We start from the raw sequence: 26,469 nt of genomic DNA on the forward strand, positions 1-26,469 counted from the left end.
GATAGTTTCATATCATTAGCTGAAAATACCCCCTCCTTGAACCATGGACCTCGCCGTTGGTGGGGAGGCTTGCGTGCCTCAGCGATACAGATGGCCGTACCGTAGGTGCAACCACAATGGAGGGGTATCTGTTGAGAGGCCAGACAAACGTGTGGTTCCTGAAGAGGGGCGGCAGTCTTTTCAGTAGTTGCAGGGGCAACAGTCTGGATGATTGACTGATCTGGCCTTGCAACATTAACCAAAACGGCCTTGCTGTGCTGGTACTGCGAACGGCTGAAAGCAAGGGGAAACTACAGCCGTAATTTTTCCCGAGTACATGCAGCTTTACTGTATGATTGAATGATGATGGCGTCCTCTTGGGTAAAATATTCCGGAGGTAAAATAGTACCCCATGCGGATCTGGCCTTCTACGGATTGGAGCGTGGAATGTCAGATCCCTTAATCGGGCAGGTAGGTTAGAAAATTTAAAAAGGGAAATGGATAGGTTAAAGTTAGATATAGTGGAAATTAGTGAAGTTCGGTGGCAGGAGGAACAAGACTTCTGGTCAGGTGACTACAGGGTTATAAACACAAAATCAAATAGGGGTAATGCAGGGGAAGGTTTAATAATGAATAGAAAATAGGAATGCGGGCAAGCTACTACAAACAGTATAGTGAACGCATTATTGTGGGCAAGATAGATACGAAGCCTACATCTACTACAGCAGTACAAGTTTATATGCCAACTAGCTCTGCAGATGACGAAGAAATTGAAGCAATGTACAATGAAATAAAAGAAATTATTCAGATAGTGAAGGGAGACGAAAATTTAATAGTAATGGGTGACTGGAATTCGAGTGTAGGAAAAGGGAGAGAAGGAAACATAGTAGGTAAATATGGATTGGAGCTAAGAAATGAAAGAGGAAGGCGCCTGGTAGAATTTTGCACAGAGCACAACTTAATCATAGCTAACACTTGGTTTAAGAATCGTGAAAGAAGGTTGTATACATGGAAGAACCCTGGAGATACTAAAAGGTATCAGATAGATTATATAATGGTAAGACAGAGATTTAGGAACCAGGTTTTAAGTTGTAAGACATTTCCAGGGGCAGATGTGGACTCTGACCACAATCTATTGGTTACGATCTGTAGATTAAAACTGAAGAAACTGCAAAAATGTGGGAAATTAAGGAGATGGGACCTGGATAAACTGAAAGATCCAGAGGTTGTACAGAGTTTCAGGGAGAGCATAAGGGAACAATTGACAGGAATAGGGGAAACAAATACAGTAGAAGAAGAATGGGTAGCTCTGAGGGATGGAGTAGTGAAGGCAGCAGAGGATAAAGTAGGTAAAAAGACGAGGGCTGCTAGAAATCCTTGGGTAACAGAAGAAATATTGAATTTAATTGATGAAAGGAGAAAATATAAAAATGAAGTAAATGAAGCAGGCAAAAGGGAACACAAAAGTCTCAAAAATGAGATCGACAGGAAGTGCAAAATGGCTAAGCAGGGATGGCTAGAGGACAAATGTAAGGATGTAGAAGCTTATCTCACTAGGGGTAAGATAGATACTGCCTACAGGAAAATTAAAGAGACCTTTGGAGAGAAGAGAACCACTTGTATGAATATCAAGAGCTCAGATGGAAACCCAGTTCTAAGCAAAGAAGGGAAGGCAGAAAGGTGGAAGGAGTATATAGAGGGTCTATACAAGGGGGATGTACTTGAGGACAATATTATGGAAATGGAAGAGGCTGTAGATGAAGATGAAATGGGAGATACGATACTGCGTGAAGAGTTTGACAGAGCACTGAAAGACCTCAGTCGAAACAAGACCCCCGGAGTAGACAACATTTCATTAGAACTACGGACGGCTTTGGGACAGCCAATCCTGACAAAACTCTACCATCTGGTGAGCAAGATGTATGAGACAGGGGAAGTACCCTCAGACTTCAAGAAGAATATAATAATTCCAATCCCAAAGAAAGCAGGTGTTGACAGATGTGAAAATTACCGAACAATCAGTTGAATAAGCCACAGCTGCAAAATACTAACATGAATTCTTTACAGACGAATGGAAAAACTGGTAGAAGCCGACCTCGGGGAAGATCAGTTTGGATTCAGTAGAAATGCTGTAACACGTGAGGCAATACTGACCTTACGACTTATCTTAGAAAATAGATTAAGGAAAGGCAAACCGTCGCTTCTAGCATTTGTAGACTTAGAGAAAGCTTTTGACAATATTGACTGGAATACTCTCTTTCAAATTCTGAAGGTGGCAGGGGTAAAATACAGGGAGCGAAAGGCTATTTACAATTTGTACAGAAACCAGATGGCAGTTATAAGAGTCGAGGGATATGAAAGGGAAGCAGCGGTTGGGAAGTGAGTGAGACAGGTTTGTAGCCTGTCCCCGATGTTATTCAATTTGTATATTGAGCAAGCAGTAAAGGAAACAAAAGAAAAATTTGGTGTAGGTATTAAAATTCATGGAGAAGAAGTAAAAACTTTGAGGTTCGCCGATCACATTGTAATTATGTCAGAGACGGCAAAGGACTTGGAAGAGCAGTTGAACGGAATGGACAGTGTCTTGAAAGGAGGATATCAGATGAACATCAACAAAAGCAAAACGAGGATAATGAAATGTAGTCAAATTAAATCGGGTGATGCTGAGGGAATTAGATTAGGAAATGAGACACTTAAAGTAGTAAAGGAGTTTTGCTATTTAGGAAGTAAAATAACTGATGATGGTCGAAGTAGAGAGGATATAAAATGTAGACTGGCAATGGCAAGGAAAGCATTTCTGAAGAAGAGAAATTTGTTAACATCGAATATAGATTTATGTATCAAGAATTCGTATCTGGAAGTATTTGTTTGGAGTGTAGCCATGTATGGAAGTGAAACATGGAAGATAACTAGTTTGGACAAGAAGAAAATAGAAGCTTTCGAAATGTGGTGCTACAGAAGAATACTGAAGATAAGGTGTATAGATCACGTAACTAATGAGGAGGTATTGAATAGGATTGGGGAGAAGTTTGTGAAACAGCTTCACTAGAAGAAGGGATCGGTTGGTAGGACATGTTTTGAGGCATCAAGGGATCACAAATTCAGCATTGGAGGGCAGTGTGGAGAGTAAAAATCGTAGAGGGAGACCGAGAGATGAGTACACTAAGCAGATTCAGAAGGATGTAGGTTGCAATAGGTACTGGGAGATGAAGAAGCTTGCACAGGATAGAGTAGCATGGAGAGCTGCATCAAACGAGTCTCAGGACTGAAGACAACAACAACAACAATCTGAAAATAATTTTCCACGTAATCTAATCAGAAAGGACACTAAATAGCCACATAAAAATCATGGATCACTAGAGGGATTAAAGTAGGGAAATGTATCTTTTGGTAAGAACAAGTAGGGTTCAAAAATGGCTCTGAGCACTATGGGACTTAACTTCTGAGGTCATCAGTCCCCTAGAACTACTTAAACCTAACTAATGTAAGGACATCACACACATCCATACCCAAGGCAGAATTCGAACCTGCGACTGTAGCGGTCGTGCGGTTCCAGACTGTAGCGCCTGGAACTGCTCAGACTTCCTGGCCAGCCAATAAGTAGGGACCTGGAGTACATGCTCACTACAGAAGCTGCTCGAAGTTACTAAGAAAAGTTATTGGAAAATCGAAGAACATCTACATAATGTCAGAAATCAGTACTTCTGGCAACAGACTTCAGGCTACATGGAACACAGTGAAACGAGAATTAGGACAAACAGCCACAGAGCAAGAAAACATCACCGTTGAACTGAATGAAAAGGCTATAAATAATGGGTCACAGGTATCAAATGTGTCTAATAATCATTTCTTAAAGATAGTACAAAGCATATGGACATACAGTTCAAGAGCAAAAGAACGTATCACCAACTTCTCCTTCTGAAATTAAGAAAATTATACATTCCGTCAAAAATTAAAAGCTCATCTGGTTTTGATGCTGTTTCCAATAGAGCACTGAAAATTTATTCCCATGTAATAAGCCCAGATTTATCCGAAATATGTAATGCATCACTAACTCAAGATATTTTTCCAGAGAGATTGAAATATGCCATTGTGAAACCCATCTTTACGAAAGGTAGTGAGACAATGTCAATAAGTACCGATCTGTTTCACTGCTAACATTATTCACAAAATTTTTTGAGAAGATGATGTATTCTATAATAGTATATCACTTAAGCAATAGCATCCTTAGCAAATCACAGTTTGGGCTTCAGAAGGGTTACTCGACTGACAATTCCTTTTAAACACTCAACAGATCTAACAACCATTAGATAGTAAGATATCGCCGGTTGGAATTTTCTCTGACCTCTCTAAGGCATGTGACTGTATGAATCACACATTCTCCTAGATAAGCTGATGTTTCATGGGAATGATTGTATAGCCAACTATTTGATACTGTCATATCTGACCAAAATAAAGCAGAAAGTTGTACTCAGTAATTTAAGCAATACAGTCCAGGGACATAATTCAGACTGGGAAGAAATCATGTCTGGGATTCTCCGAGGTTCAATCTTAGGTCCGTTGCTGTTCCTCATGTGTGTAAACAATCTTCCATCTAGTATACAACAAGCAGAATTTGTTCTTTTTGCAGATGGCACTACTATTGTAATCAATCCAAACACATGCACAGAAACAAAGTCATTGCTTTCTTTTCTGGTTTTAAAAAGACACAACGTATTCGGTTCTGTACACCTAGATGTACTACACCAATGATGAGTGAAACACAAGGTGAGGAAATAAAAAGTTGAGCAGAAACTTCAAAATTCTTAGGGGTTTGTACTGATGAAAATTTAAATTGGGAAAAAACACCTTTTGGAACTCCTAAAACAACTTGGTTCAGCCACATTTGCACTTAGGATCATTGCAAATCTTGTAGAGAGACAAATCAGTAGATGACATGTATTGCATATTTCCAGCCAATAATTTCATATGGATTAATGTTATGTGATAACTGATACAAAAGGTCTGACAAGCAGTAAAGAAAAATTTGGTAATAAACTGAGAAAGTTTTTCTTTGTCAACTCCTTCTGTTTCACAGAAGAATTTCTATTACTGTACTGTGTAAAAGGTGGTGGTTAGGAATTAATAACTCATATCTATCTCTTTTCGTTTCGTAAAAACAAAAATCTTAGAAATGTTCATGGTGTAACAGTGTGTAATTTGCGATGTGAATGTAAAATGGCTTATTACCTATCATTACCATCTATTGTGCAAAAAGATCCATGGAACATGTAAATAAGCAACTAACTAAGACAACAGAAAAGCAACACAGTATCAAAGGCTTCTAAAGCTTGCCTGTTAATTGGATTCTACACTCATGCTCATAAGTTAAACACAAAACTGCTGCTAATAACATAGGCACATGGGGAAAACACACGACAGAGATCTGTGAGTCCACGGTATTGGTGATAAGTTGAGAACCCCCCTCCCCGAAACACATGTGTTACAAAAAGCGCAGGTGATTCCATATACAAGAAGGGCATAGGAATAGGCCTGTAAGTTTACAGATCAATATCCCTAATATAACTCTTCAGGCTTTCCCGGCGAGATCTGTGGCAGCTCTCTGAGGCACCGGACAAGAAACAACACATTTCAAGCAGCGCCAGGCGGGCACGGACCGCGAACAGAGCCCCCGCCGCGAGACGGGCCTCAGACAGCTGCCACAACTGCAGATGGTGGACTAGGCGGGTGCGGACGTCCGTCGGAGCACCAGGTAAGTGCCAACACCTCGGGAGCAGCACCAAGCGGGCGCGGGCCACGAACGGAACGCCACATGCAGGTCCGGCCCCAGACAACTGCCACGACCACAGATGGTGGACGAGCCGGGCGCGGACGTCCGTGGGAGCACCAGGGAGGGGTAATAACCTCAGGAGCAGAACCTGGCGGGCGCGGACCGTGAACAGAACGCCCGACACAGGGCAGGCCTAAGAGAGCTGCCACAGATGGCGCCCAAGTCGGGCTCGGACGTCCGAGGGAACACCGGGGGACAGACAACACATTACAAGCAGCGCGAGGCGGGCGCGGACGGCAAAGAGAGCACCCAGCGCCCTCTGGGCATAAATACTGGACAAGATCCTCCAACACTGCAGTCTCAGGTAGCACCTGAAGACGGCAACGAGTTACGTGGCCGAAATATTGTGCCAGAGCGACACAAACTTCCGGCAGTAGACCCGTTTGTTCCACATGTCATCCCTAATATAGGTTTGCAGAATGTGGTACCACACAACGTGGCACTACACAAAATTGGTTCAAATGCTTCAAATGGCTCTGAGCACTATGGGACTCAACTGCTGTGGTCATCAGTTCCCTAAGAACTACTTAAACCTAACTAACCGAAGGACATCACACACATCCATGCCCGAGGCAGGATTCAAACCTGCGACCGTAGCAGTCTCATGGTTCCGGACTGCGCGCCTGGAACCGCGAGACCAACCCGGCCGGCCACAAAATTGGTGCACGTAGGGAACACACATGACACAGATCTGTAAATCCACAGTATTGTTGATAAGTTGAGAACCCCCCCCCCCCCCCCCCCCCCCCCGAAACACATGTGCTACAAAACGCCACTGTTTCCTGCACATATATCCCGACATCAGCATGGATATGATCACCATGCACACGTACACGGGACGCACAACGTGCTGGCATACTGTGCATCAGGTGGTTGAGCAGCTGCTGGGGTATAGCGTCCCATTCTTGCACCAGTGCCTGTCGGAACTCCTGAAGTGTCCTAAGGGTTTGAAGACGCGTAGCGATACGTCGAGCGAGAGCATCCCAGACATACTCGATGGGGTTTAGGTCTGGAGAACAGGCAGGCCACTCCATTCACCTGATATCTTCTGTTTTAAGGTATTCCTCCACGATGGCAGCTCGATGGGACTGTACGCTATCATCCATCAACAGGGAGGTGGGACCAACTGTACCCCTGAAATGGCGGACATACTGGTGCAAAATGACGTCCCACTACATCTGATCTGCTACAGTTCCTCTGTCAAAGACGTGCAGGAGTGTACGTGCACCAATGATAATCCCACCCCACACCATCAAACCACAACCTCCATACAGGTCCCTTTCAAGGACATTAAGGGGTTGGTATCTGGTTCCTGGTTCACACCAGATGAAAACCCTGGGAGAATCACTGTTAATTCTATACCTGGACTCGTCTGTGAACATAACCTTGGACCACTGTTCCAGTGACCATGTACTGCTTTACGGGCTCTCCTGTGAGCAGGAGTCAGTGGAATGCATCCTGCAAGTCTTCGGGCGAATAAACCATGTCTCTTCAGTCGTCTGTAGACTGTGTGTCTGGAGACAACTGTTCCAGTGGCTGTGGTAAGGTCCCGAGTAAGGTTACCTGCAGTACTCTGTGGCTGTCTGCGGGCACTGATGGTGAGATATTGGTCTTCTTGTGGTGTTGTACACTGTGGACGTCCCGTACTGTAGCGCCTGGACACGTTTCCTGTCTGCTGGAATCGTTACCATAATCTTGAGGTCACACTTTGTGACACACAGAGGGCCCGTGGTACGTCTTGCTGTGTTTGACCAGCCTCCAGTAGCCCTAGTATTCTACCCCTCATAAAGTCATTAACATGAGTTCTTTGAGCCATTTTCAACAAACAGTCACCATTAGCATGTCTGAAAACGTCTGCACACTTACTCGCTGCACAGTACTCTGACATGCACCAACACACCTCTGCCTACGTGGACTGCTGCCAGCGCCATCATGCGACGACCGCAGGTCAAATGCTCTGCATGGTGATACTTCGCAAACCACCCACCAGAGAGTTGTTTCACCATGTTTTAGCGTTATTCTTAATTTATGAGCATGAGTGTAGTTCAAATCTATCGCCAGCCGGAGTAGCCGTGCGATTCTAGGTGCTACAGTCTGGACCTGAGCGACCGCTACGGTCGCAGGTTCGAATCCTGTCTCGGGCATGGATGTGTGTGATGTCCTTAGGTTAGTTAGGTTTAATTAGTTCAAAGTTCTAGGTGACTGATGACCTCAGAAGTTAAGTCGCATACTGCTCAGAGACTTTCTTTTTTTTTAATCTATATGTGGCCTTGCTGACTGTCGATGGCGCACATCCGTTTTTCGTTATATTACCAAAAATCAAAATATATTTCAATTTCGCTAACAGAACTAGGTCGTGTGTAATGTCGTTTAGGTGACAGCGTGTTCCGGACTGCTTGGAGTCATCTCCCGCCCTCCCCCCCACTCTCCTCCTTTTGGTATATGCTTCTCAGGTGTTCGATATTATTTCTGTGTGGTAATTGTACGGCCATTCTTCACAACTCATTATGTGTAATCCCAAAGAAAGACACTTCTATAACAAAACTATACTAAAGAAGCTCGTCTTCAAAATGTTTCCCGAAATTGTAGGTCAGCCTCTTTTTCGTTTTTCTGCTTCCTCATATATACCATATTTTTTGTTGGACCTCAGAACTGGTGGTTTTGAAACATTAAACCGTTTACTTTCCTTTTTCCAACACATCTTATTTTTATAAACTACAACAATGGCTAATTTATAAGTAAAATTAGAAACGTGTGACTTTTGCACTCCGCTACAGAGTGGTGAAAGCGTAAACTACAATTTACAATTGGTCCCACTAGAGTTTTGGAGAATACAAAACCAAGAACCAGGGGGTTCGCTTTAGTGGAGGGCGTGCAATTTAGGTCACGTTCCTCTAACAACAGCATTATTAATTATCACTGCAGTAATATCATACATCATTCACACACCTGACTTCTTGTGTCTATCAAACATTCGGAGAGGAAAAGAGAGACGGAGACAATGCTAGAAAAAAACAGCTCATTTCCATTACCGGCCTGAAGCTTACAAGCTTTCTTTATCGCCTCTCACAAAAAAGAATATGTAGCCCGTGATAAGGAAGTCAGGCGCTGAGACCACAATCTTGGAGAATCTAGACCTGTCTGATTACTGTCAGCATTGTCTTCCTTAGATTTAAAGTCCCAGAAACTCGCCATTTACCTTCTCCACATGACTACACTCAAGAATGGGCATTGTGCAGAAATTATATGGCTTTGCTTTCCTGAGTACGGGAATATGATTTGCTGTCACAGCTGCTAAGAAGTATAAGAGATTTCTGGAGTTTGTAATGCCCTTGTCTGTTCACTTATTGCCATACCAGACAGTAGCTACAATCTCACAGGAGTAAGACGATATGTTGGTAAATGAAACAGAAGGTGGATCCAATGGATTAAAACTAGAAAGCTGTAGAGAGCATAAGGTTGACAGCTGGGCGGCAAAAGTAGGCGATGGCGATAAAGATCTCAAAATTTTTACGCTTACATCGAGATATAACCTCTCTACCAAACTTGCCTTACTTGATGCAAAGAGTCTACGGGATGTTTCGTCCACCATTTAAGAATTCTCTCAGCTGAATATGTTGATCTATCCAGCCAAATGTTTCAAAACGTACCCTCACTATTTTCGAGTCTGCTCATCAGTTAAGTGCCATAGCTGCGAGTAGACGTCAAACTCGTGGAAGAATTTGCAGTTGTCTCAATAATTCTAGTAACCCACGTGTAAAACAAAACCATCTTTCGAAACGATATCTGCAGCTTATTAGACACGAATCAAGTTAGATACGATGCAGTTTCTATGGGTCTTGCCAACTGTTGACAGTGATAGTCAATAAAGTCGTCAAGCTGAAAATATATCTTCGATATAACAAATGCAAACACACGATAGATGTTACCTAGTGCTATTGTCTACGACTGTTTGTCGCAGGTGTGGAGAGTAGTCTCATTTCCTGTTCTATTCCCAGAAGAAATGGCCTGCAAGTTAAACAGATGTCACTACAGATGCAGTGTTTCAGTTCAACAGAGAACATAACACGCATGTTCTTTGTGGGGCAGAAAATGCGCAGCTCTGCGGACCAATATAAGCCGTAGGCAGACGTCTTACTGTATCACTGAAGATGGCTATCTCTACCAGAACCATTCTCCTTCTTTGCTTGGCCTTTGCGGTAAGAATCTTATTATTCCTGGTAACAAAAACTCTGTTACGCGGTGTAGAAAAATTTCCGCTATCAGTCGCAATAGAAGATTATTTACTCGTCACACTGCCGATTTCGGGCTTATGCCCATCCTAAGGAGTTCATACATTCAAGTACGTGTTTATATTACTGAACATCAATAAAGACGAAGCAATATAAGCATGTATAGGAATGTATAAACACTTGAGGATGGGCTGTGTGACGAATAAATAATCTCTTATTGCGACTAATAGCGGAAATTTTTTTTACACTCTATAAAGGAACAGTCACGGAGTTCAACAGCATCCACTAAGGATAAAATTCACTGTATAACAGTTGAAATACGAGGCATGAATTTGATAACAGAATTTTTATGTCTAGTAATAAGAAATAGTGGAATATCGATACAGTTTTCAAAGTTATGTCCATTGATTATACCACATAAAAATGTAAACCTGTCATCAACTGGAAATTTGGTTTTGACCCCACAGCGTCTCAGTAGTCATAGCTCTATTGGAGGTGGTATGCTGTTGAATTCCTATGACCTTTGAACCGATCTAGCCAACCAGCTACAGTACATGGACAATAGTATCAGACCACATACAATATTAGTGGACATTAATATGGAGTGTGTCCATCCTTAGCCATTATGACGGCATGAATTCCGCTGTGGACACTTTCATTGAGACGTGTGAATATGAGGAATGGCAGCCCTTTCTCGCTCGAGAGCAGAAACCAAGGAAGGTAGTGAGGAGTCTGGAAATAAGTCGATGTCTAACTCACCCGAAAATTTCCATCGACTTGATGTCGTCACTCTGGGCATGCCATTCCATTTCACTAATGTTATTGTCAGACCACTGCCTCACAGATGCTGATCTGTGACAGTGTATATTTTCATACTAATATAATCACCGCTCCCTAACTCTTTCTCTATTATACGCAATCCACAAAGCTATAAAATGCGTTCAGTTCTTTCCGCGTTCAGCACGTTCCTACTCACCCCAAGCACGGAAATTACGTCTATAACCTAACAGAACCTCCAACAGTAGTTCAGTGTTGACACTACACACGAGGCAGGCAATGTTATCAGGCATCAGGCAAAACTAAACCTTCCGTCGGATTGTTACAGGGTATAGCGTGATTCATCACTGCAGATCGCTCATTTCCAGTCATCCACTGCCCAATGGCGCCGCTCTTGACTCACCTCAGTCGTCTGACTCCAGAAATGTGTGGCTCATGACGAGCTACTCTACCACTGTACCCCTTATTTTTAACTCCCAACACACAGTCATTGTTATAGCTGGACTGCTGGTAGTACTTTGGAAATCGAGAGAGTTTTCTCCCGCTGATCTCATGCGATTTTTCACAACCGCCTTCCGCAACTTTCAACGATCCCCACTTTTGATGGTAAATTTATAGCTAGTCTATATGGGCTGTTCATCATTACTTTATGGTCCTTCGTTTTACTCTCAGTCCATACTCTGTGTTCAGAAAACTAATCATTGCATTCTAAGGGGTGTTCAAAAATTCTCTCCGCAGTGCCGGACGATTGTTAGCCGCTTGTGTCGTATGCCGCAGTGAATATACTGAAATGAAACTCAGTGAAATACAAGTTATTATTTTATTCAACATTCATTTTTACTTACAAATTTTCACATTAAATGTTGAAAGTGTCCTCCCTGCTATTGAATACACAATTCAATTCGTATAATCATGTTCCCACACACAAGCTGTAACGTTTCTTCTGTAACAGAAGCAGTGAAACTGTATATTGCAGTTTTCAATTCATCCATGGATTTTGTATGGATTTTATAGACAGTTGCTTTCGCTGCACCCCAGAAGAAAAAGTCAGGTGGTGTTAGGTCAGGCGATTGTGGAGACCAAAGTCCTGGTGAAATTATGCGATCACCAAAAAAATCAGCAAGCAGTGACATTGAAACGCGGGCTGTGTGCGCGGTTGCACCGTCTTGTTGAAAATAACCGTTGAGTGTTTCACTTAACACAAGTTCTCCTATGAATGTGTACAGAATATCACTGCAGTATCGTTGAGCGTTTATTGTTTCGTTGAAAAATATGGGACCCACAATCCGACGTCTGCAAATTGCAATCCAAAACCCTATCTTCACAGAATTAAGTGGTTCCTCACGATTACACAATGGATTTGCAGTATTCCACATACGATAATTTTTCGAGTTTATGTACGCGGATAAATGAAACCACGACTCATAAATGAATAACGTTTCATTAAGAACATACCTTCCATTTCGTTGAACGAAAATTTTGAACCATTGACAATAATTATAAGAATTTTTCAGTTCTTGCACGACTGTCACTTCTATGGGAAAAGTTCTAATTTTCTCCTTACGGCTGTGTGGGCCGTTCAGAAACTAACACCGGTTTCCTGGGTGAGTGTCCTGACTGACTTGTTCGGATTCATGGACATTTTATTGGAAATATCGAGTAGTTTATTATCCTAACACAAAAACGCTAGGACTATCACTTCGACATTTGTTAGTCAAATGTCACATAGTATCGCGATGTGGGATTTTTGTTTCTGGGAAAACTGAATTAAAGAATGAGATTTTCAGTCAGCAGAGGAGTGTGCGCTGATATGAAACTTCCTGGCAGATTAAAACTGTGTTCCAAACAGAGACTCGAACTCGGGACCTTTGCCTTTCGCGGGCAAGTGCTCTACCAACTGAGCTACCCAAGCACGACTCACGCACACCCTCACAGTTTTACTTCTGCCAGTATCTCGTCTCCTACCTTACAAGCTTTACAGAAGCTCTTCTGCGAACCTTGCAGAACTAGCACTCCTGGAAGAAAGGATATTGCGGAGACATGTCTTAGCCACAGCCTGGGGGATGTTTTCAGAATGAGATTTTCACTCTGCAGCGGAGTGTGCGCTAACTTCCTGGCAGATTAAAACTGCGTGCAGGACCGAGACTCGAACTCGGGACCTTTGCCTTTCGCGGCCAAATGCTCTACGAACTGAGCTATCCAAGCACGCCTCACAGCCCATTCTCACAACTTTACTTCTGCCAGTACCTCGTCTGGTACCTTCAAATGAATTAAATGTTTGACGAACTGAAACTGTGTATTTACCGCCAGCTTTGAACACTTCTTCGACTAAAAACACACGTTCTTCAATGGTTAGCATTTCAACACTGACAAAAACGGAACAAACGAACAAAGGAACTAAACTTTAACGTTCACGTCAACACGTAACGACACACACCTACAATACTACTAACGCAGGCTGAGATAAACGAAACAGTGGAATGTTGGGAGAGTCCACTTGAAGGGAAGTACCCCAGGCAGGCGAACAATCATACGGCACGCGCGACTAACAATCATACGGCACTGTGGAGACACTTTTTGAACAACCCGTACATAGCTCCCTCACTTTTACAGAGGATACCAGTGTCATCAGCGAATACTGTAATTGGTGTGCTTTTAACATAGATTTTAATCCCACTCCTGAACCTTTATTTTACATCCATCATTGGTGGAACCGTAGAGGGGACACTGAACAGGAAAGGGGAAGGTCAACATCTCTGTCTTATACCCTTTCTAATCTGTTCTTGGTCTTTCATTCTTATTTTTCCCTTTTGAGTCTTGTACATATTTTATATTATACATCTTCCCATTTGGCTTATACCTATTACTCTGAGAAATAGGAAGGTATTGCACTATTTTATGTTGTCGAACAATTTTTCTAGGTCCACAAGTCCTATGAAAGTATCTTGATTTTCCTTACGAGGCGGTGACTGTAAAATGAGAAGATGCTAGCGTTGGTCTCAAAAGCGACTTGCCGCCCTTGGTTGCAGGTTGTGGCGGCGGTGCCGCAGGAGTCTGCTGACGCAGCGCCACCAGCGGTCCCTAGCGGGGGTGCCGCCGGCAACCAGGAGCCGGTGCAGCCGGTGGCGGTGGCCGGTGACCAGCCGTTACAAGACCGCTGGGGGATATCTGTTTCCTTCAACACCCGCTGAACAGACTGTTGGCACATCCAAGAAACAGGCTACTTCATTGTCAACTTCTCTATTTCTTGCACAGTTGAAACATTAACACTAGTACTGCTGTTGCATCAAGAGCTACCTTTTCTTTTTCAAAACTATAGATGGACATGCGTTACAAACGAATGAATAAATTTTAGCATTCGTAAAAGGTCTACTGTTTCATTCAGCCATTGAATATTTTGGCAATTTAACTGCTATCCCTAGAGTAAAATGAAAGATAATTTTCAACACAGAAGCAAATTTTAGAATAATGTTTGCTACACAACTCTGCTTATTTTCTGGTTTAGGTCTGGTCTCCTCCCAGATGACATTAGAGGCGATACATAACGCTAAGCATTCACTGATGGGGGTAGAAAACGTTACACAAGATGCACAAGCCTGACATTTATCAGTATTTCCGGAGATGTTCATCACATAAGGGATATTAAATGACATAACGTTTATCCAATTTGGAATCCATGTCCATCAGCAACATCGTTGTGATGATGTTTTGGTTTGTGGGGCGCTCAACTGCGCGGTCATCAGCGCCCGTACAAAGCCACAATTTTTACACTGTCCAATTTTTTATACAATCCAATCTAGCCACAGTCAGGAATGATAATGATGAAATGATGAGGACAACACAAGGACCCAGTCCCTGGGCAAATAAAATCCCAAATCCGGCCAGGAATCGAACCCGGGACTCTGTGATTCAGAGGCAGCAACGCTAGCCACTAGACCACGAGCTGTGAACGACATCGTTATGACGTGTAAGAACCACAGGTACAGATATGCTCCAGTGTTCATTGCGGGCGGAAACCAATAGCCTGTGAGTGCCGTGTTAAATAAAATTTTCAGCTATGACCGAAACCTGTGTTGTGTCACATTGCTGAATAAAGGCTGGTATGAAAATGAATGTACTGTGTCTCACTGTTTAGAGGCACAAAACGCGTGCGTGTTTTCAGCTCATTACTAAACGCAAATAAGTAGGGGGCCGAGTTGATAGGAGCTGAAGGAGTCCGGGTTGCAATAATATGCGGTACGGTACACTGTTAGCGAGAAGGCATATTATTCAAGAAACACATAGTACAATGAAATTACTTATCTTCAGTAGTTTGTACGACTGACAATCTCTTAACATGGAATAACCTGAACGAATACAACACATTCTCTGGGACAAAGCCTAATGGGCCCTCCTCAGAGAATCAATGCAAACATTACAGAACTGGCTGAGGGCCGATTATGAAAGTGCGTGTGTCTGGTTTGAAATCCAGCTAAGAAGTGTACGAGGCATTCACGTTCCGTCGAGCTGCACAGCCTGCTAAGAGTGCGCCCTCCTCGGCAGACGACGGGCTCCCAACCTTGTGTTGGGGCGGCGTTGTAGTGGTCTCTGTGGCAATGATACTACAGAATGTCTTTCCACCGCACGCCAGACGTGCTCTGTGGGTGGTAAATTGAGTGAATGGGCACGTCTTAAATAAAACGCTTGTGGTGTGAAATTGTGTGAGGGCTTACTTCAGTGGAATATGACATTTGGCATCCTGGTCATTAGGGGTATGACAGCAGGGTTTACCATTCTCGCCACGTAATGGAGTTCATTCAGCCTCCCTTCAACAGTTACCAAATCAATGTTGTCATCACTAAAAGCTCATATCTAACAGCTCCACACATCACTATTACAGAAGATGGAGAGGCATGGGTCATGAGTGACTTCTGATCAGGTCGTCTATGTTGGTTTCGGTCTCACAACCATGTAAAGAAATGAGACTCCTCACTGAACACCAAAGTACGACACTCGCTTTCTAGTTCACAGTGGCTCTACACCGTGTTAGTCTCTGATGTCTGTCGGGGCAAGCGACCGTGGTAGCTCTTGACCTCAACGCTGCTTTCAGTAATAGATACCCGACTGTTCGTGGGGACAACACTACATGCAACCTCTGCCACAATTTCATCTGCCGTCATCCGAGACAGTTCGCAAAATCTTACGATCTCCATATACGACATAGAGTTCCCCTTCCTCGTTTGTGTTCATATTCTCCTACTCCGTTTAATGCCTCTGCGATCTGCATCGGTTATGTCGATCACTGGAGTTAATTGATGAAAATGTTACGGTCACTAGTGAAATCGGCTTCGTTTGGTTTAGAGCTTTATTATAGACTCTTTAAATTATGTGATACGCAAACTTATGTGAGTGGCAAGTGTATTAATGAAGTTTATTATACTGCTGCAGTACTTAGAATCATTGTCATGAGTGACTAGTGCAAGTTTGTATCGAATCCTGTTGTTCTTGGTCTTCAGTCCAGAGAGTGATTTGATGCAGCTCTCCGTGCTACTCTACCCTGTGCACGCTTCTTCATCTCCGAGTAGCTACAGCAACCTACATCATTCTGAATCTGGTCATTGTACTCATCCCTTGGTCTTCCTCTACGATTTTTACTCCCCACACTTCCCTCCAGTACTAAATTGGTGACTTCTTGATCCCCCAGAACATGTCCTACCAACCGATCCCTTCTTCTAGTCAAGTTGTGCCACAAATTCATTTTGTTCCCAGTTCTATTCAGTACCTCCTCATTAGTTATGTGATCTACCCATTTAATTTTCAGCATTTTTCTATAGCACCATCCATTCTGTTCCTGTCTAAACTATTTATCGTCCATGTTTCACTTCCATACATGTCTACATTCCATACTAATTGTTCCAGAAAAGACTTCCTGACACTTAAATCTTTACACGATTTCTTTTCTTCAGAAACCCTTTCCTTGCCATCGCCAGTCTACATTTTGTATCCTCTCTGCTTCGACTATCATCAATGTTTTGCTCCTTAAATAACAAAACTCATCTTCTACTTTCAGTGTCCCATTCCTAATCTAATTCCCTCAGCATCGCCAGATTTAATCCGACTACATTCCATTATCCTCGTTTTGCTTTTGTTGATATTCATCTTATAACCCCCTTTCAAGACATTGGCCATTCCATTCAACTGCTCTTCCAGGTCCTTTGCTGTCTCTGCCGGAATTACAATGTCATCGGAAAACCTTAGAGTTTTTATATCTTCTGCATGGATTTTAATCGCTGCTCCAAATCTTTCTTTAGTTTCCTTTACTGCTTGCTTAATGTACAGATTGAATAACATTGCGGATAGGCTACAACCCTGTCTCACTCCCTTCCCAACTACTGCTTCCCCTTCATGCCCCTGGACTCTTATAACTGCCGTCTGGTATCTGAACAAATTATAAATAGCCTTTCGCTCCCTGTATTTGATCCCTTCAGATTTTGAAAGAGCTAAGTCTACAAACGCTAGAAACGTAGATTTGCCTTTTCTCAATCTATTTTCTAAGATAAGTATTAGGGTCAGTATTGCCTCGCGTGTTCCAACATTTCTACCGAATCCAAACTGATCTTCCCTGAGATCGGCTTCTACCATTTTTTCCATTCGTCTATAAAAAAATAATATCCTATCTGTCCCTGATTAGTCCTATTCATTTTTATGTGCTTTAAAGTACTGGAAGATCACGTTTATTTTTTCATGTTTGTGTAGCTGGGCACTGCGCAAAATACACTCCTGGAAATTGAAATAAGAACACCTTGAATTCATTGTCCCAGGAAGGGGAAACTTTATTGACACATTCCTGGGGTCAGATACATCACATGATCACACTGACAGAACCACAGGCACATAGACACAGGCAACAGAGCATGCACAATGTCGGCACTAGTACAGTGTATATCCACCTTTCGCAGCAATGCAGGCCGCTATTCTCCCATGGAGACGATCGTAGAGATGCTGGATGTAGCCCTGTGGAACGGCTTGCCATGCTATTTCCACCTGGCACCTCAGTTGGACCAGCGTTCGTGCTGGACGTGCAGACCGCGTGAGACGACGCTTCATCCAGTCCCAAACATGCTCAATGGGGGACAGATCCGGAGATCTTGCTGGCCAGGGTAGTTGACTTACACCTTCTAGAGCACGTTGGGTGGCACGGGATACATGCGGACGTGCATTGTCCTGTTGGAACAGCAAGTTCCCTTGCCGGTCTAGGAATGGTAGAACGATGGGTTCGATGACGGTTTGGATGTACCGTGCACTATTCAGTGTCCCCTCGACGATCACCAGAGGTGTACGGCCATTGTAGGAGATCGCTCCCCACACCATGATGCCGGGTGTTGGCCCTGTGTGCCTCGGTCATATGCAGTCCTGATTGTGGCGCTCATCTGCACGGCGCCAAACACGCATACGACCATCATTGGCACCAAGGCAGAAGCGACTCTCATCGCTGAAGACGACACGTCTCCATTTCGTCCCTCCATTCACGCCTGTCGCGACACCACTGGAGGCGGGCTGCACGATGTTGGGGCGTGAGCGGAAGACGGCCTAACGGTGTGCGGGACCGTAGCCCAGCTTCATGGAGACGGTTGCGAATGGTCCTCGCCGATACCCCAGGAGCAACAGTGTCCCTAATTTGCCGGGAAGTGGCGGTGCGGTCTCCTACGGCACTGCGTAGGATCCTACGGTCTTGGCGTGGATCCGTGCGTCGCTGCGGTCCGGTCCCAGGTCGACGGGCACGTGCACCTTCCGCCGACCACTGGCGACAACATCGATGTACTGTGGAGACCTCACGCCCCACGTGTTGAGCAATTCGGCGGTACGTCCACCCGGCCTCCCGCATGCCCACTATACGCCCTCTCTCAAAGTCCGTCAACTGCACATACGGTTCACGTCCACGCTGTCGCGGCATGCTACCAGTGTTAAAGACTGCGATGGAGCTCCGTATGCCACGGCAAACTGGCTGACACTGACGGCAGCGGTGCACAAATGCTGTGCACCTAGCGCCATTCGACGGCCAAGACCGCGGTTCCTGGTGTGTCCACTGTGCCGTGCGTGTGATCATTGCTTGTACAGCCCTCTCGCAGTGTCCGGAGCAAGTATGGTGGGTCTGACACACCGGTGTCAATGTGTTCTTTTTTTCATTTCCAGGAGTGTAACTTGGTGGGAGCTTGTTTTACTTTATCCATTTTGATAAAAAAATTGAAAAAGACTGAAGATATCGAAACAAGTAAACAGTGCAACCGCAAAACATCATCTCACTTTGTGCTTTGTCTCCTAAAGTTTATTTACAGATTTATAAACTTACAGTCAGAAAACCAAGGTTACAACGAAATGTCTACAGGTGTGAAAAACAATATTTACTAAAAACAGCACATACCACAGAATAAAAAGAAGCTAACAGTAACATTAGCCTTTCAAAACGAAACATAAAAGAATGAGCAGAAGAACCGATTATTCCATCCTTTATTTCTAGATAACGTAGTGTCAATGCATAGTCTAGCTAAGAAATTCATCCTTTTATAACTGAAATATAAGTGGGACGCTATAAAGTAAACAACAACAACAAAAATACACGTATATCGCGTCATTTGGGTCCAACATAATGATATTACAAACAGCTTAAAACAGTACTGCATTTTTACAGTAATGAGTAAGACCCACATAAGATAGCCCACAATGAAAATCGTCTGCACAAGAAATAGGAGGGAAGACAGAAGACGGAGTTATAAAAACAAATCGTCTAGAAAAGAAAAACATCTAGGGCTGAGGCTATTTGCAAAAGTGTTCAAACATTATCCGGAATTATTCTATGTGGCAAGAAAGAAGTCTCATAAGATATCAATAACTATAATTTATCTACCTATTTTTCGTAGTGTACATGATAATCAAAAAAATTCTCGACAACCGCATAAAATACCATTCAATTTTATTCAAGCAAAGGAACGAGCCGCCTTAACAGCTGGACGTAGTCCAATGGAACACTTGCAAGTAGGAAACGAAAAAAATTATAAGAACGGAGTAATGAACAGCAGTTATCAATGTCACGAATTTAGTAGAGTCTGAGAAAATTTTTAAACTTCTTTCAGTTTAAGCTTTACTAACGACCCTTCACAAGTATACTGAAGAATATGTTTGTGTTAATAAACGGCTTCCATTATACTTCATTAAGGCAGGAAGAAATTCTGATTCTTAAGAGGAGTTAGGCAGGAGGTACGATATCAGTAAAACTACTCAGTAGATGTAGTATCACACCTGTCCAGTCAGAGACGGGAGTAATTTAATCTAAGTAAAAAATAATATATTTTTTAGTTTTTCTACATTACAATTTTTGCATTCGGATCGAGCCTTTGTCGTAAATATCGTTGAAAGAAGCGAAGAAAAAAAAAAAAGCACCTTATGAAGGATAAAGGAGTGGACGAGAGTTTCAGGAATATCTTATTTAACACAGAACATTGTTGTATGATTAACGAATAATTAAGACGCAAACAATAAAGCGTGAGCTCCAGTGTTACGTCTGCACTACATTATTTACTTTAACCTGAAGTTCTATCCTTCTCCTAGATCATTACTTACGTCTGCGTCGAATATTACATTGTTCTAGAGGAAGTTTTTAGTTCCCCAACTGCAGTTGTAGAGGTGACTGGGTGGATCACAACAGAAGTGAATAGAAGAGAAAAAATTGTTTGGAGAGCCCTTCGTAAACGAAATGCATTTTCTAAAATTTAGCTTTTGTTGTGTCTGAACAGAAAGTTTACAGTTGTATGTATTTCAATTTTTTTAACTATGACATTCAGCAGCTAACTTCAGTACTCTTGGCGATTGCCGGGAAATGGGTTATAGAAAAGTCATACATCTGAAAAATTCTATGCTTTCTTTGATGAGTTAAGAGATACAAGTGGAGCAATGAAAATAGTATCTAAATAAAATATTCGAATAAATGAATTTGCATCAACAGAAAATCAACACAGAATCAAAGTCCTTACCAGTCTGCCCATTAATGGGAATCTACAAAATGTCTCAAACCTTCTGTGTCAGACTGAAACAGATAGTAGTGGATCTACAACCGATTATATTGAGATCGGAAACCAAAGATCAGAAACACATTTTTATTGTGTTACGGACACACACGGAGTGGATCGTTAAACGACAACGTAACTCACAGTAGTTGTTCAAAGAACGATCACCAGTCTCAATGCATGTATTGCAACGGCGTACGCAGTTCTACCGTACTCTCCCAAAGTTCCCGGATGTGTGTTGTACACTGGAACAGGCAGCGGACGATAAATAGCAAGCGCCCCTGACCGCCAGACATACTGCACAAGACTTAGCCATACCACGTGTGTCATGTGACGACTGCAGGCGATGCACCGGCGCATCAACCCGTGGGGCAAGCACACCACTATCCCTGGACAGTTGTGCGCTGTTCAGGCAGCTTGCGATGTGTCCATGACGAGGTGTGTTATTGTGTACAGTGCATGTCACGTAGTCGAAGGTGGAACGTCACGAGAGTCGGCAGACATGCATTTAAAGGGGGACGTTGATGAAATGGACCAAAAATGTCAACTTTCGATTTATTTTTTATTTGTTGGTACAACTCATGGACAATAAGTTTCCTAAGTATCAATGTTGAAATCTTATCCGAAGAATTAATTACAAGTGTGACGCGCCCTCCCTGCCACACCCATGTTTCGAAGCAGCCTTCAATACCAGCTCAGTTAACAACGATTCTGTGTGTTACTTTCCACCAAACGTGTGCGGGATACATCTAGAAGCCGTGATACATACTCTTCGGTTTTATAGATCATCTTTAGCCGATCCAGCACTTCTCAAAAAGTGTGTTCATAGCAAAACCCAAAATCCAAATCACTCTCTAAAAGACATTTGCATCTGCTACAGTTGTCAGAATTGCAACTTATAACGCAGTTATTGTATTTAGTGATGGGAACGTCGGGAGGATGAACGTATTAGAAAGAATGGGCTTCAAAATAGGAAATTTTACTCAAGATTTGATTTATAGCTCGTGTCTTCAGCTGAAAAGTCAGTTGAAGATCTGGTAAAGAAAAGAAGACATACAACAAGAAACCAGAAGAGAAGCCTTGAATGAAAGACGGCCCAGAGTAAAAATGTGGTACCTTCTGAAGAAGTTTATGTACCTTTCCCTCAGATTCTATGAATGCTAGAATTATGAAATTTTGTACACATATTTCTGTAAACGTAATAAACGATGTCTCAAGAGTAAATTTTGAAATTCTGATTGCAAGTTGAGATATGGGGCAAAGTGCTTGTAATTTTGGATGAATTTAAAATTGTAGTTGCAGAATTATAATTAAAAACTTATGAAAATTCTCCTATTTGACCTATTCCAAAACCTCATGAGAGAAGCTTACAACATACAAAGAGATGAAAGACAGAAAGTTTTGTTGAAATCTCTTAAATACTTTCTGAGAAAAAGGAACATTTACTACTTTTTAAAATAATAGTTGAAATTTCCTTAAAAAAGTTGAATATATATAATCAAAGGATTTTATATGTAAATATGTTACTTTCATGTAAAGCTTGGCACAAAATTTTATTCCAATATCTCCAGAACTGTGGATTTGATGCATTTTTTAAATAGTGTGTGTTTTTCATCAACGTCCCCCTTTAACGTACGGTGCGGCAGGACGTAATGCCCGTAAAGCAGCACGAATGTACAGAGAACGCTAACAGACGTCGTTCTGACTGTAAGATATTTATCTCTGTGAATATCAACTTTCGAGAGACCAGGTCCTCATGCCACAGAGAACCTGCCAAGGTAACCGTCAAAGACACCTCCGAGCACGAGGCTTTCAGGAGACAGTGTTGAATCGTGTGACCGACCAACCAGCGATGAGCACCTATCGAGAAACGCACATTGCTTAGGACAGAGCGTGAAGAGTACTGGTGGAACAGATATCACACCCATGTCACAAAAGAACGTTAGAAGCGTTAAGACCAATAGACTTTGTGCACCACGTTCACTTCTGTCAATGGATTTCCCGCTAAAGTGCTGTAGTACTGAAATTCGTATGGTTTGTATTGTTCGTGGATGAGGCCTCATTCACCCGTGACGGTGTTTTCAACAGCCGCAACATCCATGTATGGAGTGAGGACAATCCCCGCGCCACCACATCGGTGGTAGCAGCAACGACTCTCTGTCAGTGTAGGTCTCCTAATAAGACCTTATCTGCTCCTTCCCAATTTGACTGGTGCATGTTACCTGGTGTCCTTGCGAGATGTGGCGCCACAGTAATTTTAAACAGCAGCGACGACTCTCTGTCAGTGTAGGTCTCCTAATAGGACCTTATCTGCTGCTTTCCCGTTTGACTGCTCCATGTTACCTGGTGTCCTTGTGAGATGTGGCGCCACAGTTATTGGAGACTATGTCCCGTATTGTCCGCAGAAGGACACGATTTCAACGGATGGTACACCAGTTTTCTTCGGTATTAATGTCTGCGAGAAGTTGAACAACACGTACCCCCGTCGTTGATTTGGAAGGGAAGGCCCTATATCGTAGCCAGCGCGATCGTCGGTTCTCACACCTCAGGACTTTTAGTTCTGTGTGAAGCCCCCGTAGAAACGTATGAAGACCTGCTTGCTAGGGTCCAAACCACCTTTCTCCTGGTACAACAGACACCAAACATCATTGAGAGAGTGCGGTAGAACTTCTTACGCCATTTTCATGCGTGCTTTGAGACTGGCAGTCGTCGCTTTGAACAATTACTATGATCTACGTTGTTATCATGCAGTGTACACTGTGTATGTCCATAACACAATAAATATAGATTTCCAACCATTGGTTTCCCCTCTCAATATAATAGGTTGTGAACCCAGTGTCACTTGTTTAACTTCGATCCAGAAGGTTTGAGACATCGTGTATATTACAAAACAGCAAAAACAGTCGTAGAGATCAAATTGCAGGCTCCCTACCCAATGCTTTCTAGGAGTCACAAAAATTTGATTTTTAGCGTTTCAAATGAGTGTTGGCCGACTTTAAAAATCCAAAATGCTATCATAATCTACTCATTAAGTGCTATGGTTTTACGTTAAAATTTGGGCAAAATAATTGAAGTAAGAAACTGCGTACTTCTTGGGGCAGGGTAACTCACGGTGCCCAGTATTTGAGAATGAGGACATTCAGCGACCTCTAACAAACTTTGCTCGTAATTTCAAACCTTTTAGAAATTTTTTTCTCGCTGTCACAACCACCAAACAAGAAAAAGAAAAAGTGTACCACTTAATACATTTTCGTCAAAATCATGTTGTTGCACAAAACATAGATCAGGAGTAATAAACAGTGTGATTCATTAAACTGGTGTGATTTGTACATGTGAGTTCGCTATTTTGAAGACTGGAATGTGGAGGAGGGGAGTTATTGTTAATGCCTGAATTAGGTACCCTTAAACCGAAAGTAGTTCTCCAGTATAACGAATCAATCGGTATGCAAGACGTTATACACTACTTTACCACATATGTTTTCCCGGAAGCAGTGACATGCAAAACAAGCAGCTGTCATGACTGACGCGGCAGTGCAACACGGGACATAACACGCAGCCACTTTGTGCCGCAGAAAATGCGCAGAACTGGGGAGAAATATAAGCCGTAGGAAGACGTCCTGCTGCATGATTCGAGATGGCTGTCTCTACCAGAACTGTTCTCCTTCTCTGCTTGGTCTTCACGGTAAGTCTTCCATTGTCCCTATTTCACATGAGTTTATCCATCTATTGTAGCCGTTGCTAGGAGCTATAACTCGGTAGAAAAATCGTTATGACCTGCAACGGACTGTGCTTTCTCATGCTATTGACCAACATAGTTTCCGAAAACATTGGTCACGTGGACTCCAAGTCGCGCTTTTCTCACATGAGATCTTGGGAAGGATGCACAAAGCAGTCGAGTAAATGCAGTATTTCTTAACTTCCGACAAGCATTTGACTAATCACCAAACCTACACTTTTTTACGAAAACGCAGTCAAATGTGGTACCAAACGAAAGTTATGACTTGAGGATTTCTTTGTAGGAACGATACATCAAGTTATCTATGATCGTATGTCATCAGTGGATATAGAAGATACTGCAGGTATCTCCCAGGTAAGTGTCTTGGTCCCTCGCTGTTCGTGTTGTGTATTGATGCCCTTCTTGGCAATATATTTGTGGGATACATCATTAATACCAATAAGCAAGCCGTGCATGTTTTTCAGTGTTACAGAACAATTGATATTAAATACAGTTAAAAGCCGTGAAAATAATATTGTGGCATTGAATTTGAGGGCCCGTTGTGTCTTGTACCAAGTGGCTACAAAGACCAAAATCAGTCCTGAATGGAAACCAAGTGGGTTGCTGAGAACAAGATGGTCGACTCTGGGGTACACATTGAGTGGCTGTTTCGTTGTAATGGCTGGAAAAATACTGGGCAGTGGCTAAGAGAGCAAAATATGTGTGTGTGCGTGTGCGCGTGCTAGAGCGAAAGAGCAGCCTGCCACTGTCTTCTCCTCCACCTGCCACAGTCTGACGAATAGCCAGAAGGTACATTTAGTGCAAATAATAGTTTTTTCTGCTGCTAATACCCCACAGAGACGACAAAGATAAAATTTGACTCTTTACAGAGAGCACTGAGGCATTTAAACAAATATTCTTCCCTCACTTCATGCGTAAAAAAAAAAAAAAAAAACATGGAGAAATCCTAATAAATTGTTCAGTGAGAAATACCCCCTGCGATGCTCTTTACAGTCGTTAATAGGGTATAGATGTAGATATAGAGATATAGAAATGTCTAGAATATTTAAAGTAATGGATTGTGCATTGATTCAATTTTAGTCGTGAGGCATGATAAAAGAGGATGAAAACAACACGATATTGTCAGCTATACTACTTGGAGATGTGCAGTGGTAACAATCTGGGATGACGGCAATTGATCACCCACGTTTAGTTTTACGCTATTTCTCTAAATCGCTTAAAATCATTCAGCGGGATGGTTCCTTTCCAAAAGTAACGGCCACAATGTTGAATCCTCATCTTACTTTTCCTTTCTGCAATGCTAGTTTCAATAACGACTTATTCCTGTATCTGCAGGTGGTGGCCACGATGCCACATGATTCTGTAGACGTGCCGCCACCAGCGCTGCCTAGCGGAGATGTCAGCAACCAAGAGAGGATACAGAATGTAGTGGACGCCAAACTTCCCACAGAGGACTTGGAAGACCGCAGGATACGCTTCCACCCCATTATCTTCTGAGCGAGCTGATGGCAAATGCAAGAACACATGTTTCTTTTTCATTCAAAGTTTTCTGTCTTAAGTATCAAAAACTTGTAAATACTGTTTGTGAACCTATATGAAGAGCTGTTAGCCCCCACCTTACAAACTAATATACATTACAAACGAATAAATGAATTTTAACATTGAATAGTGCACTACATTCTTCCTAAAAGCACTGAAAGGTTTGTTGATATATCTACTTGTTCAAGACGGAAAATTGACTGATAATTTCTGTGTGCAAGTAGATCTTGTAACAACGGTTCCCTCGTTTTCGTGTGATCTGTTATCGCATAACTACAAGTGAGCATACATAGCACGCAGACTAATACTAGTAGGTCAGTAATAATAAATAATAAA

The 26,469-nt window shown here is 42.6% G+C and overlaps 2 long non-coding RNA genes across 2 annotated transcripts; both read left to right on the forward strand.

Annotated features, from left to right (window-relative positions):
- The first annotated feature begins 9,924 nt into the window (after positions 1-9,924).
- LOC126284661 (uncharacterized) lies at positions 9,925-14,184 on the forward strand. Its single transcript, XR_007551519.1, has 2 exons — positions 9,925-10,008; positions 13,848-14,184. It is a non-coding gene; the product is annotated as an uncharacterized LOC126284661 (long non-coding RNA).
- A 10,257-nt stretch (positions 14,185-24,441) lies between these two features.
- Positions 24,442-26,260, forward strand: LOC126284360 (uncharacterized). Its single transcript, XR_007551471.1, has 2 exons — positions 24,442-24,540; positions 25,930-26,260. It is a non-coding gene; the product is annotated as an uncharacterized LOC126284360 (long non-coding RNA).
- Positions 26,261-26,469: the final 209 nt, after the last annotated feature.

This window comes from Schistocerca gregaria, chromosome 8 (genome assembly GCF_023897955.1).
Source record: "Schistocerca gregaria isolate iqSchGreg1 chromosome 8, iqSchGreg1.2, whole genome shotgun sequence".
Lineage (NCBI taxonomy): Eukaryota > Metazoa > Arthropoda > Insecta > Orthoptera > Acrididae > Schistocerca > Schistocerca gregaria.